This window comes from Triturus cristatus, chromosome 12 (genome assembly GCF_964204655.1).
Source record: "Triturus cristatus chromosome 12, aTriCri1.1, whole genome shotgun sequence".
Taxonomy (NCBI): domain Eukaryota; kingdom Metazoa; phylum Chordata; class Amphibia; order Caudata; family Salamandridae; genus Triturus; species Triturus cristatus.
In genome coordinates, this window is record NC_140595.1 from 401,563,796 (window position 1) to 401,575,813 (window position 12,018).

The 12,018-nt window shown below is 39.5% G+C and overlaps 1 protein-coding gene across 1 annotated transcript in view; it reads right to left on the reverse strand.

Annotated features, from left to right (window-relative positions):
- Positions 1–5,919, reverse strand: part of LOC146776017 (uncharacterized) — a 34,008-nt gene extending 28,089 nt beyond the window's left edge. Inside the window, exons 1-5 of the mRNA XM_085637750.1 lie at positions 5,800–5,919; positions 4,420–4,540; positions 3,041–3,160; positions 1,723–1,844; positions 405–526 (exon numbers count right to left, since the gene is read on the reverse strand). The gene's annotated coding sequence lies outside the window, so the exon portion shown is untranslated. The remainder of the gene's footprint in view (positions 1–404; positions 527–1,722; positions 1,845–3,040; positions 3,161–4,419; positions 4,541–5,799) is intronic.
- Between the last annotated feature and the right edge of the window lie 6,099 nt (positions 5,920–12,018).

Consider the following 12,018-nt stretch of genomic DNA (forward strand, 5'->3'; position numbering starts at 1 on the left):
GAAAGTGGGATGGAGATGGATACAAAAAAGGAGATTATCATTAACAACAATCCATCTTGAGTATCAGAGTCCAACACACAGAGTGCAGGGGAAGAGGCTACATAAGCTTCCTTCCTTCAGAACGTAGCACTATCGTTCTAAAGTGAGATAGTGCATTTCAGCCTCAAAGGCAGCAATTTCCTCAAATGGAACATTGCTAGCACCAGAATATAAAAGCAGGCTTTAGTAGCATTGGAGGCAGTCAGTCTTTTATTAACTATCATGACCAACACAACGTGATTCATATTACTTCCATCTTGACAAATTGTATTCAGGCACAGACTCCGACTATAAGGTAGTGAGGACATTCTGATGCTGTGAACGTCTTTTTAAAGCTTAAAGGAATGATTGTGAGTTGTGCTTACCATATAAATTGGTAAAATGATGCCGTTTGCCGGAAGACTTCTTTTTTTTTTTTTTCTTCAGTCTCGGCAATGCAGAGAAACTCGGTTGGCAAACACTGCCACTGGTGGTCATACAGTATAATCTGCAGATGGAAAAGTCCACTGTTAGCACATTTACATTAAGCAATAGAAAAACAATCTTGATTTTTTATAAAGGGTAAACAGATCAATACTGTGGAGACTGTATTATTGTGAAAATCAACAGCTCATTAGAAAATAAAATCTCAATTTGTGTTTTTAACCTCCTATACTTCTCTGCACCCATGTCTCATTTGCTAACAGTCTCTAAACAACTGTAGCACGTACATTAGGACGTAGGTAAATAGATCTGTTTGCCATCCAAGTGGCAGCGTACCCTTCTCACTTCATTTGGTTAGGATATGTTATGCCAGTAGCAAGTAAGCCAGCTGATAAGTTGAGAGGGGGGGGTTTGCTACACTTAATGGGAATAATAAAAACTATGAATAGCATAATTACCATCTTCATTTTAGCCAATTGCTACCAGTTCAGCAATAGTGAAGGTCAGACTCCTGTGCTCAAACTTGCGTTTATACACATTTAGAAGTCTCAATAAATGCCATACTTTCTTACATCTTACCATTCTTAGTTTTCAGTTGGGCATCCTGTCTATCCTGCTACTCATTTCATTACCAAGAAAATGTATCCTACTGCTTGCTAGGTAACCGAGTGGCCTTCATGTCAGACAACATCTTGCTTTCGCTTTATGATGTCAGAGCGGCACTGGACCTATTGTCCTTGTGGAAGCTGACCACACAGGAGGATGAGAGATCAGACATCTGTATTCATGACTACAAGGCAAATAGGAGGGGGAATGGTAAAAGACTATGAACCACTCAATGCACTGGAGCCTTTTTGAAAGTGGGATGGAGATGGATACAAAAAAGGAGATTATCATTAACAACAATCCATCTTGAGTATCAGAGTCCAACATACAGAGTGCAGGGGAAGAGGCTACATAAGCTTCCTTCCTTCAGAACGTAGCACTATCGTTCTAAAGTGAGATAGTGCATTTCAGCCTCAAAGGCAGCAATTTCCTCAAATGGAACATTGCTAGCACCAGAATATAAAAGCAGGCTTTAGTAGCGTTGGAGGCAGTCAGTCTTTTATTAACTATCATGACCAACACAACGTGATTCATATTACTTCCATCTTGACAAATTGTATTCAGGCACAGACTCCGACTATAAGGTAGTGAGGACATTCTGATGCTGTGAACGTCTTTTTAAAGCTTAAAGGAATGATTGTGAGTTTTGCTTACCATATAAATTGGTAAAATGATGCCGTTTGCCGGAAGACTTCTTTTTTTTTTTTTTCTTCAGTCTCGGCAATGCAGAGAAACTCGGGTGGCAAACACTGCCACTGGTGGTCATTCAGTATAATCTGCAGATGGAAAAGTCCACTGTTAGCACATTTACATTAAGCAATAGAAAAAAAATCTTGATTTTTATAAAGGGTAAACAGATCAATACTGTGGAGACTGTATTATTGTGAAAATCAACAGCTCATTAGAAAATAAAATCTCAATTTGTGTTTTTAACCTCCTATACTTCTCTGCACCCATGTCTCATTTGCTAACAGTCTCTAAACAACTGTAGCACGTACATTAGGACGTAGGTAAATAGATCTGTTTGCCATCCAAGTGGCAGCGTACCCTTCTCACTTCATTTGGTTTAGGATATGTTATGCCAGTAGCAAGTAAGCCAGCTGATAAGTTGAGAGGGGGGGTTTGCTACACTTAATGGGAATAATAAAAACTATGAATAGCATAATTACCATCTTCATTTTAGCCAATTGCTACCAGTTCAGCAATAGTGAAGGTCAGACTCCTGTGCTCAAACTTGCGTTTATACACATTTAGAAGTCTCAATAAATGCCATACTTTCTTACATCTTACCATTCTTAGTTTTCAGTTGGGCATCCTGTCTATCCTGCTACTCATTTCATTACCAAGAAAAATGTATCCTACTGCTTGCTAGGTAACCGAGTGGCCTTCATGTCAGACAACATCTTGCTTTCGCTTTATGATGTCAGAGCGGCACTGGACCTATTGTCCTTGTGGAAGCTGACCACACAGGAGGATGAGAGATCAGACATCTGTATTCATGACTACAAGCCAAATAGGAGGGGGAATGGTAAAAGACTATGAACCACTCAATGCACTGGAGCCTTTTTGAAAGTGGGATGGAGATGGATACAAAAAAGGAGATTATCTTTAACAACAATCCATCTGGAGTATCAGAGTCCAACACAGAGAGTGCAGGGGAAGAGGCTACATAAGCTTCCTTCCTTCAGAACGTAGCACTATCGTTCTAAAGTGAGATAGTGCATTTCAGCCTCAAAGGCAGCAATTTCCTCAAATGGAACATTGCTAGCACCAGAATATAAAAGCAGGCTTTAGTAGCGTTGGAGGCAGTCAGTCTTTTATTAACTATCATGACCAACACAACGTGATTCATATTACTTCCATCTTGACAAATTGTATTCAGGCACAGACTCCGACTATAAGGTAGTGAGGACATTCTGATGCTGTGAACGTCTTTTTAAAGCTTAAAGGAATGATTGTGAGTTTTGCTTACCATATAAATTGGTAAAATGATGCCGTTTGCCGGAAGACTTCTTTTTTTTTTTTCTTCAGTCTCGGCAATGCAGAGAAACTCGGGTGGCAAACACTGCCACTGGTGGTCATTCAGTATAATCTGCAGATGGAAAAGTCCACTGTTAGCACATTTACATTAAGCAATAGAAAAAAAATCTTGATTTTTATAAAGGGTAAACAGATCAATACTGTGGAGACTGTATTATTGTGAAAATCAACAGCTCATTAGAAAATAAAATCTCAATTTGTGTTTTTAACCTCCTATACTTCTCTGCACCCATGTCTCATTTGCTAACAGTCTCTAAACAACTGTAGCACGTACATTAGGACGTAGGTAAATAGATCTGTTTGCCATCCAAGTGGCAGCGTACCCTTCTCACTTCATTTGTTTTAGGATATGTTATGCCAGTAGCAAGTAAGCCAGCTGATAAGTTGAGAGGGGGGGTTTGCTACACTTAATGGGAATAATAAAAACTATGAATAGCATAATTACCATCTTCATTTTAGCCAATTGCTACCAGTTCAGCAATAGTGAAGGTCAGACTCCTGTGCTCAAACTTGCGTTTATACACATTTAGAAGTCTCAATAAATGCCATACTTTCTTACATCTTACCATTCTTAGTTTTCAGTTGGGCATCCTGTCTATCCTGCTACTCATTTCATTACCAAGAAAAATGTATCCTACTGCTTGCTAGGTAACCGAGTGGCCTTCATGTCAGACAACATCTTGCTTTCGCTTTATGATGTAAGCTTGCTAGGCAACAAAGTGTCCCTCATGTCAGACAACATCTTGCTTTAGCTTTATGATGTCAGAGCGGCACTGGACCAATTGTCCTTGTGGAAGCTGACCACACAGGAGGATGAGAGATCAGACATCTGTATTCATGACTACAAGCCAAATAGGACGGGGAATGGTAAAAGACTATGAACCACTCAATGCACTGGAGCCTTTTTGAAAGTGGGATGGAGATGGATACAAAAAAGGAGATTATCTTTAACAACAATCCATCTGGAGTATCAGAGTCCAACACAGAGAGTGCAGGGGAAGAGGCTACATAAGCTTCCTTCCTTCAGAACGTAGCACTATCGTTCTAAAGTGAGATAGTGCATTTCAGCCTCAAAGGCAGCAATTTCCTCAAATGGAACATTGCTAGCACCAGAATATAAAAGCAGGCTTTAGTAGCGTTGGAGGCAGTCAGTCTTTTATTAACTATCATGACCAACACAACGTGATTCATATTACTTCCATCTTGACAAATTGTATTCAGGCACAGACTCCGACTATAAGGTAGTGAGGACATTCTGATGCTGTGAACGTCTTTTTAAAGCTTAAAGGAATGATTGTGAGTTTTGCTTACCATATAAATTGGTAAAATGATGCCGTTTGCCGGAAGACTTCTTTTTTTTTTTTTCTTCAGTCTCGGCAATGCAGAGAAACTCGGGTGGCAAACACTGCCACTGGTGGTCATTCAGTATAATCTGCAGATGGAAAAGTCCACTGTTAGCACATTTACATTAAGCAATAGAAAAAAAATCTTGATTTTTATAAAGGGTAAACAGATCAATACTGTGGAGACTGTATTATTGTGAAAATCAACAGCTCATTAGAAAATAAAATCTCAATTTGTGTTTTTAACCTCCTATACTTCTCTGCACCCATGTCTCATTTGCTAACAGTCTCTAAACAACTGTAGCACGTACATTAGGACGTAGGTAAATAGATCTGTTTGCCATCCAAGTGGCAGCGTACCCTTCTCACTTCATTTGGTTTAGGATATGTTATGCCAGTAGCAAGTAAGCCAGCTGATAAGTTGAGAGGGGGGGTTTGCTACACTTAATGGGAATAATAAAAACTATGAATAGCATAATTACCATCTTCATTTTAGCCAATTGCTACCAGTTCAGCAATAGTGAAGGTCAGACTCCTGTGCTCAAACTTGCGTTTATACACATTTAGAAGTCTCAATAAATGCCATACTTTCTTACATCTTACCATTCTTAGTTTTCAGTTGGGCATCCTGTCTATCCTGCTACTCATTTCATTACCAAGAAAAATGTATCCTACTGCTTGCTAGGTAACCGAGTGGCCTTCATGTCAGACAACATCTTGCTTTCGCTTTATGATGTAAGCTTGCTAGGCAACAGAGTGTCCCTCATGTCAGACAACATCTTGCTTTAGCTTTATGATGTCAGAGCGGCACTGGACCAATTGTCCTTGTGGAAGCTGACCACACAGGAGGATGAGAGATCAGACATCTCTATTCATGACTACAGGGCAAATAGGAGGTGGAATGGTAAAAGACTATGAACCACTCAATGCACTGGAGCCTTTTTGAAAGTGGGATGGAGATGGATACAAAAAAGGAGATTATCTTTAACAACAATCCATCTTGAGTATCAGAGTCCAACACACAGAGTGCAGGGGAAGAGGCTACATAAGCTTCCTTCCTTCAGAACGTAGCACTATCGTTCTAAAGTGAGATAGTGCATTTCAGCCTCAAAGGCAGCAATTTCCTCAAATGGAACATTGCTAGCACCAGAATATAAAAGCAGGCTTTAGTAGCGTTGGAGGCAGTCAGTCTTTTATTAACTATCATGACCAACACAACGTGATTCATATTACTTCCATCTTGACAAATTGTATTCAGGCACAGACTCCGACTATAAGGTAGTGAGGACATTCTGATGCTGTGAACGTCTTTTTAAAGCTTAAAGGAATGATTGTGAGTTTTGCTTACCATATAAATTGGTAAAATGATGCCGTTTGCCGGAAGACTTCTTTTTTTTTTTTCTTCAGTCTCGGCAATGCAGAGAAACTCGGTTGGCAAACACTGCCACTGGTAGTCATTCAGTATAATCTGCAGATGGAAAAGTCCACTGTTAGCACATTTACATTAGGCAATAGAAAAAAAATCTTGATTTTTATAAAGGGTAAACAGATCAATACTGTGGAGACTGTATTATTGTGAAAATCAACAGCTCATTAGAAAATAAAATCTCAATTTGTGTTTTTAACCTCCTATACTTCTCTGCACCCATGTCTCATTTGCTAACAGTATCTAAACAACTGTAGCACGTACATTAGGACGTAGGTAAATAGATCTGTTTGCCATCCAAGTGGCAGCGTACCCTTCTCACTTCATTTGTTTTAGGATATGTTATGCCAGTAGCAAGTAAGCCAGCTGATAAGTTGAGAGGGGGGGTTTGCTACACTTAATGGGAATAATAAAAACTATGAATAGCATAATTACCATCTTCATTTTAGCCAATTGCTACCAGTTCAGCAATAGTGAAGGTCAGACTCCTGTGCTCAAACTTGCGTTTATACACATTTAGAAGTCTCAATAAATGCCATACTTTCTTACATCTTACCATTCTTAGTTTTCAGTTGGGCATCCTGTCTATCCTGCTACTCATTTCATTACCAAGAAAAATGTATCCTACTGCTTGCTAGGTAACCGAGTGGCCTTCATGTCAGACAACATCTTGCTTTAGCTTTATGATGTCAGAGCGGCACTGGACCAATTGTCCTTGTGGAAGCTGACCACACAGGAGGATGAGAGATCAGACATCTGTATTCATGACTACAAGCCAAATAGGACGGGGAATGGTAAAAGACTATGAACCACTCAATGCACTGGAGCCTTTTTGAAAGTGGGATGGAGATGGATACAAAAAAGGAGATTATCTTTAACAACAATCCATCTGGAGTATCAGAGTCCAACACAGAGAGTGCAGGGGAAGAGGCTACATAAGCTTCCTTCCTTCAGAACGTAGCACTATCGTTCTAAAGTGAGATAGTGCATTTCAGCCTCAAAGGCAGCAATTTCCTCAAATGGAACATTGCTAGCACCAGAATATAAAAGCAGGCTTTAGTAGCGTTGGAGGCAGTCAGTCTTTTATTAACTATCATGACCAACACAACGTGATTCATATTACTTCCATCTTGACAAATTGTATTCAGGCACAGACTCCGACTATAAGGTAGTGAGGACATTCTGATGCTGTGAACGTCTTTTTAAAGCTTAAAGGAATGATTGTGAGTTTTGCTTACCATATAAATTGGTAAAATGATGCCGTTTGCCGGAAGACTTCTTTTTTTTTTTTCTTCAGTCTCGGCAATGCAGAGAAACTCGGTTGGCAAACACTGCCACTGGTGGTCATTCAGTATAATCTGCAGATGGAAAAGTCCACTGTTAGCACATTTACATTAGGGAATAGAAAAAAAATCTTGATTTTTATAAAGGGTAAACAGATCAATACTGTGGAGACTGTATTATTGTGAAAATCAACAGCTCATTAGAAAATAAAATCTCAATTTGTGTTTTTAACCTCCTATACTTCTCTGCACCCATGTCTCATTTGCTAACAGTATCTAAACAACTGTAGCACGTACATTAGGATGTAGGTAAATAGATCTGTTTGCCATCCAAGTGGCAGCGTACCCTTCTCACTTCATTTGTTTTAGGATATGTTATGCCAGTAGCAAGTAAGCCAGCTGATAAGTTGAGAGGGGGGGTTTGCTACACTTAATGGGAATAATAAAAACTATGAATAGCATAATTACCATCTTCATTTTAGCCAATTGCTACCAGTTCAGCAATAGTGAAGGTCAGACTCCTGTGCTCAAACTTGCGTTTATACACATTTAGAAGTCTCAATAAATGCCATACTTTCTTACATCTTACCATTCTTAGTTTTCAGTTGGGCATCCTGTCTATCCTGCTACTCATTTCATTACCAAGAAAAATGTATCCTACTGCTTGCTAGGTAACCGAGTGGCCTTCATGTCAGACAACATCTTGCTTTCGCTTTATGATGTCAGAGCGGCACTGGACCTATTGTCCTTGTGGAAGCTGACCACACAGGAGGATGAGAGATCAGACATCTGTATTCATGACTACAAGCCAAATAGGACGGGGAATGGTAAAAGACTATGAACCACTCAATGCACTGGAGCCTTTTTGAAAGTGGGATGGAGATGGATACAAAAAAGGAGATTATCTTTAACAACAATCCATCTGGAGTATCAGAGTCCAACACAGAGAGTGCAGGGGAAGAGGCTACATAAGCTTCCTTCCTTCAGAACGTAGCACTATCGTTCTAAAGTGAGATAGTGCATTTCAGCCTCAAAGGCAGCAATTTCCTCAAATGGAACATTGCTAGCACCAGAATATAAAAGCAGGCTTTAGTAGCGTTGGAGGCAGTCAGTCTTTTATTAACTATCATGACCAACACAACGTGATTCATATTACTTCCATCTTGACAAATTGTATTCAGGCACAGACTCCGACTATAAGGTAGTGAGGACATTCTGATGCTGTGAACGTCTTTTTAAAGCTTAAAGGAATGATTGTGAGTTTTGCTTACCATATAAATTGGTAAAATGATGCCGTTTGCCGGAAGACTTCTTTTTTTTTTTTTCTTCAGTCTCGGCAATGCAGAGAAACTCGGGTGGCAAACACTGCCACTGGTGGTCATTCAGTATAATCTGCAGATGGAAAAGTCCACTGTTAGCACATTTACATTAAGCAATAGAAAAAAAATCTTGATTTTTATAAAGGGTAAACAGATCAATACTGTGGAGACTGTATTATTGTGAAAATCAACAGCTCATTAGAAAATAAAATCTCAATTTGTGTTTTTAACCTCCTATACTTCTCTGCACCCATGTCTCATTTGCTAACAGTCTCTAAACAACTGTAGCACGTACATTAGGACGTAGGTAAATAGATCTGTTTGCCATCCAAGTGGCAGCGTACCCTTCTCACTTCATTTGGTTTAGGATATGTTATGCCAGTAGCAAGTAAGCCAGCTGATAAGTTGAGAGGGGGGGTTTGCTACACTTAATGGGAATAATAAAAACTATGAATAGCATAATTACCATCTTCATTTTAGCCAATTGCTACCAGTTCAGCAATAGTGAAGGTCAGACTCCTGTGCTCAAACTTGCGTTTATACACATTTAGAAGTCTCAATAAATGCCATACTTTCTTACATCTTACCATTCTTAGTTTTCAGTTGGGCATCCTGTCTATCCTGCTACTCATTTCATTACCAAGAAAAATGTATCCTACTGCTTGCTAGGTAACTGAGTGGCCTTCATGTCAGACAACATCTTGCTTTCGCTTTATGATGTAAGCTTGCTAGGCAACAAAGTGTCCCTCATGTCAGACAACATCTTGCTTTAGCTTTATGATGTCAGAGCGGCACTGGACCAATTGTCCTTGTGGAAGCTGACCACACAGGAGGATGAGAGATCAGACATCTGTATTCATGACTACAAGCCAAATAGGACGGGGAATGGTAAAAGACTATGAACCACTCAATGCACTGGAGCCTTTTTGAAAGTGGGATGGAGATGGATACAAAAAAGGAGATTATCTTTAACAACAATCCATCTGGAGTATCAGAGTCCAACACAGAGAGTGCAGGGGAAGAGGCTACATAAGCTTCCTTCCTTCAGAACGTAGCACTATCGTTCTAAAGTGAGATAGTGCATTTCAGCCTCAAAGGCAGCAATTTCCTCAAATGGAACATTGCTAGCACCAGAATATAAAAGCAGGCTTTAGTAGCGTTGGAGGCAGTCAGTCTTTTATTAACTATCATGACCAACACAACGTGATTCATATTACTTCCATCTTGACAAATTGTATTCAGGCACAGACTCCGACTATAAGGTAGTGAGGACATTCTGATGCTGTGAACGTCTTTTTAAAGCTTAAAGGAATGATTGTGAGTTTTGCTTACCATATAAATTGGTAAAATGATGCTGTTTGCCGGAAGACTTCTTTTTTTTTTTTTTCTTCAGTCTCGGCAATGCAGAGAAACTCGGGTGGCAAACACTGCCACTGGTGGTCATTCAGTATAATCTGCAGATGGAAAAGTCCACTGTTAGCACATTTACATTAAGCAATAGAAAAAAAATCTTGATTTTTATAAAGGGTAAACAGATCAATACTGTGGAGACTGTATTATTGTGAAAATCAACAGCTCATTAGAAAATAAAATCTCAATTTGTGTTTTTAACCTCCTATACTTCTCTGCACCCATGTCTCATTTGCTAACAGTCTCTAAACAACTGTAGCACGTACATTAGGACGTAGGTAAATAGATCTGTTTGCCATCCAAGTGGCAGCGTACCCTTCTCACTTCATTTGGTTTAGGATATGTTATGCCAGTAGCAAGTAAGCCAGCTGATAAGTTGAGAGGGGGGGTTTGCTACACTTAATGGGAATAATAAAAACTATGAATAGCATAATTATCATCTTCATTTTAGCCAATTGCTACCAGTTCAGCAATAGTGAAGGTCAGACTCCTGTGCTCAAACTTGCGTTTATACACATTTAGAAGTCTCAATAAATGCCATACTTTCTTACATCTTACCATTCTTAGTTTTCAGTTGGGCATCCTGTCTATCCTGCTACTCATTTCATTACCAAGAAAAATGTATCCTACTGCTTGCTAGGTAACCGAGTGGCCTTCATGTCAGACAACATCTTGCTTTCGCTTTATGATGTAAGCTTGCTAGGCAACAGAGTGTCCCTCATGTCAGACAACATCTTGCTTTAGCTTTATGATGTCAGAGCGGCACTGGACCAATTGTCCTTGTGGAAGCTGACCACACAGGAAGATGAGAGATCAGACATCTCTATTCATGACTACAGGGCAAATAGGAGGTGGAATGGTAAAAGACTATGAACCACTCAATGCACTGGAGCCTTTTTGAAAGTGGGATGGAGATGGATACAAAAAAGGAGATTATCTTTAACAACAATCCATCTTGAGTATCAGAGTCCAACACACAGAGTGCAGGGGAAGAGGCTACATAAGCTTCCTTCCTTCAGAACGTAGCACTATCGTTCTAAAGTGAGATAGTGCATTTCAGCCTCAAAGGCAGCAATTTCCTCAAATGGAATATTGCTAGCACCAGAATATAAAAGCAGGCTTTAGTAGCGTTGGAGGCAGTCAGTCTTTTATTAACTATCATGACCAACACAACGTGATTCATATTACTTCCATCTTGACAAATTGTATTCAGGCACAGACTCCGACTATAAGGTAGTGAGGACATTCTGATGCTGTGAACGTCTTTTTAAAGCTTAAAGGAATGATTGTGAGTTTTGCTTACCATATAAATTGGTAAAATGATGCCGTTTGCCGGAAGACTTCTTTTTTTTTTTTTTCCTTCAGTCTCGGCAATGCAGAGAAACTCGGTTGGCAAACACTGCCACTGGTGGTCATTCAGTATAATCTGCAGATGGAAAAGTCCACTGTTAGCACATTTACATTAAGCAATAGAAAAAAAATCTTGATTTTTATAAAGGGTAAACAGATCAATACTGTGGAGACTGTATTATTGTGAAAATCAACAGCTCATTAGAAAATAAAATCTCAATTTGTGTTTTTAACCTCCTATACTTCTCTGCACCCATGTCTCATTTGCTAACAGTCTCTAAACAACTGTAGCACGTACATTAGGACGTAGGTAAATAGATCTGTTTGCCATCCAAGTGGCAGCGTACCCTTCTCACTTCATTTGGTTTAGGATATGTTATGCCAGTAGCAAGTAAGCCAGCTGATAAGTTGAGAGGGGGGGTTTGCTACACTTAATGGGAATAATAAAAACTATGAATAGCATAATTACCATCTTCATTTTAGCCAATTGCTACCAGTTCAGCAATAGTGAAGGTCAGACTCCTGTGCTCAAACTTGCGTTTATACACATTTAGAAGTCTCAATAAATGCCATACTTTCTTTCATCTTAGTTTTCAGTTGGGCATCCTGTCTATCCTGCTACTCATTTCATTACCAAGAAAATGTATCCTACTGCTTGCTAGGTAACCGAGTGGCCTTCATGTCAGACAACATCTTGCTTTAGCTTTATGATGTCAGAGCGGCACTGGACCAATTGTCCTTGTGGAAGCTGACCACACAGGAGGATGAGAGATCAGACA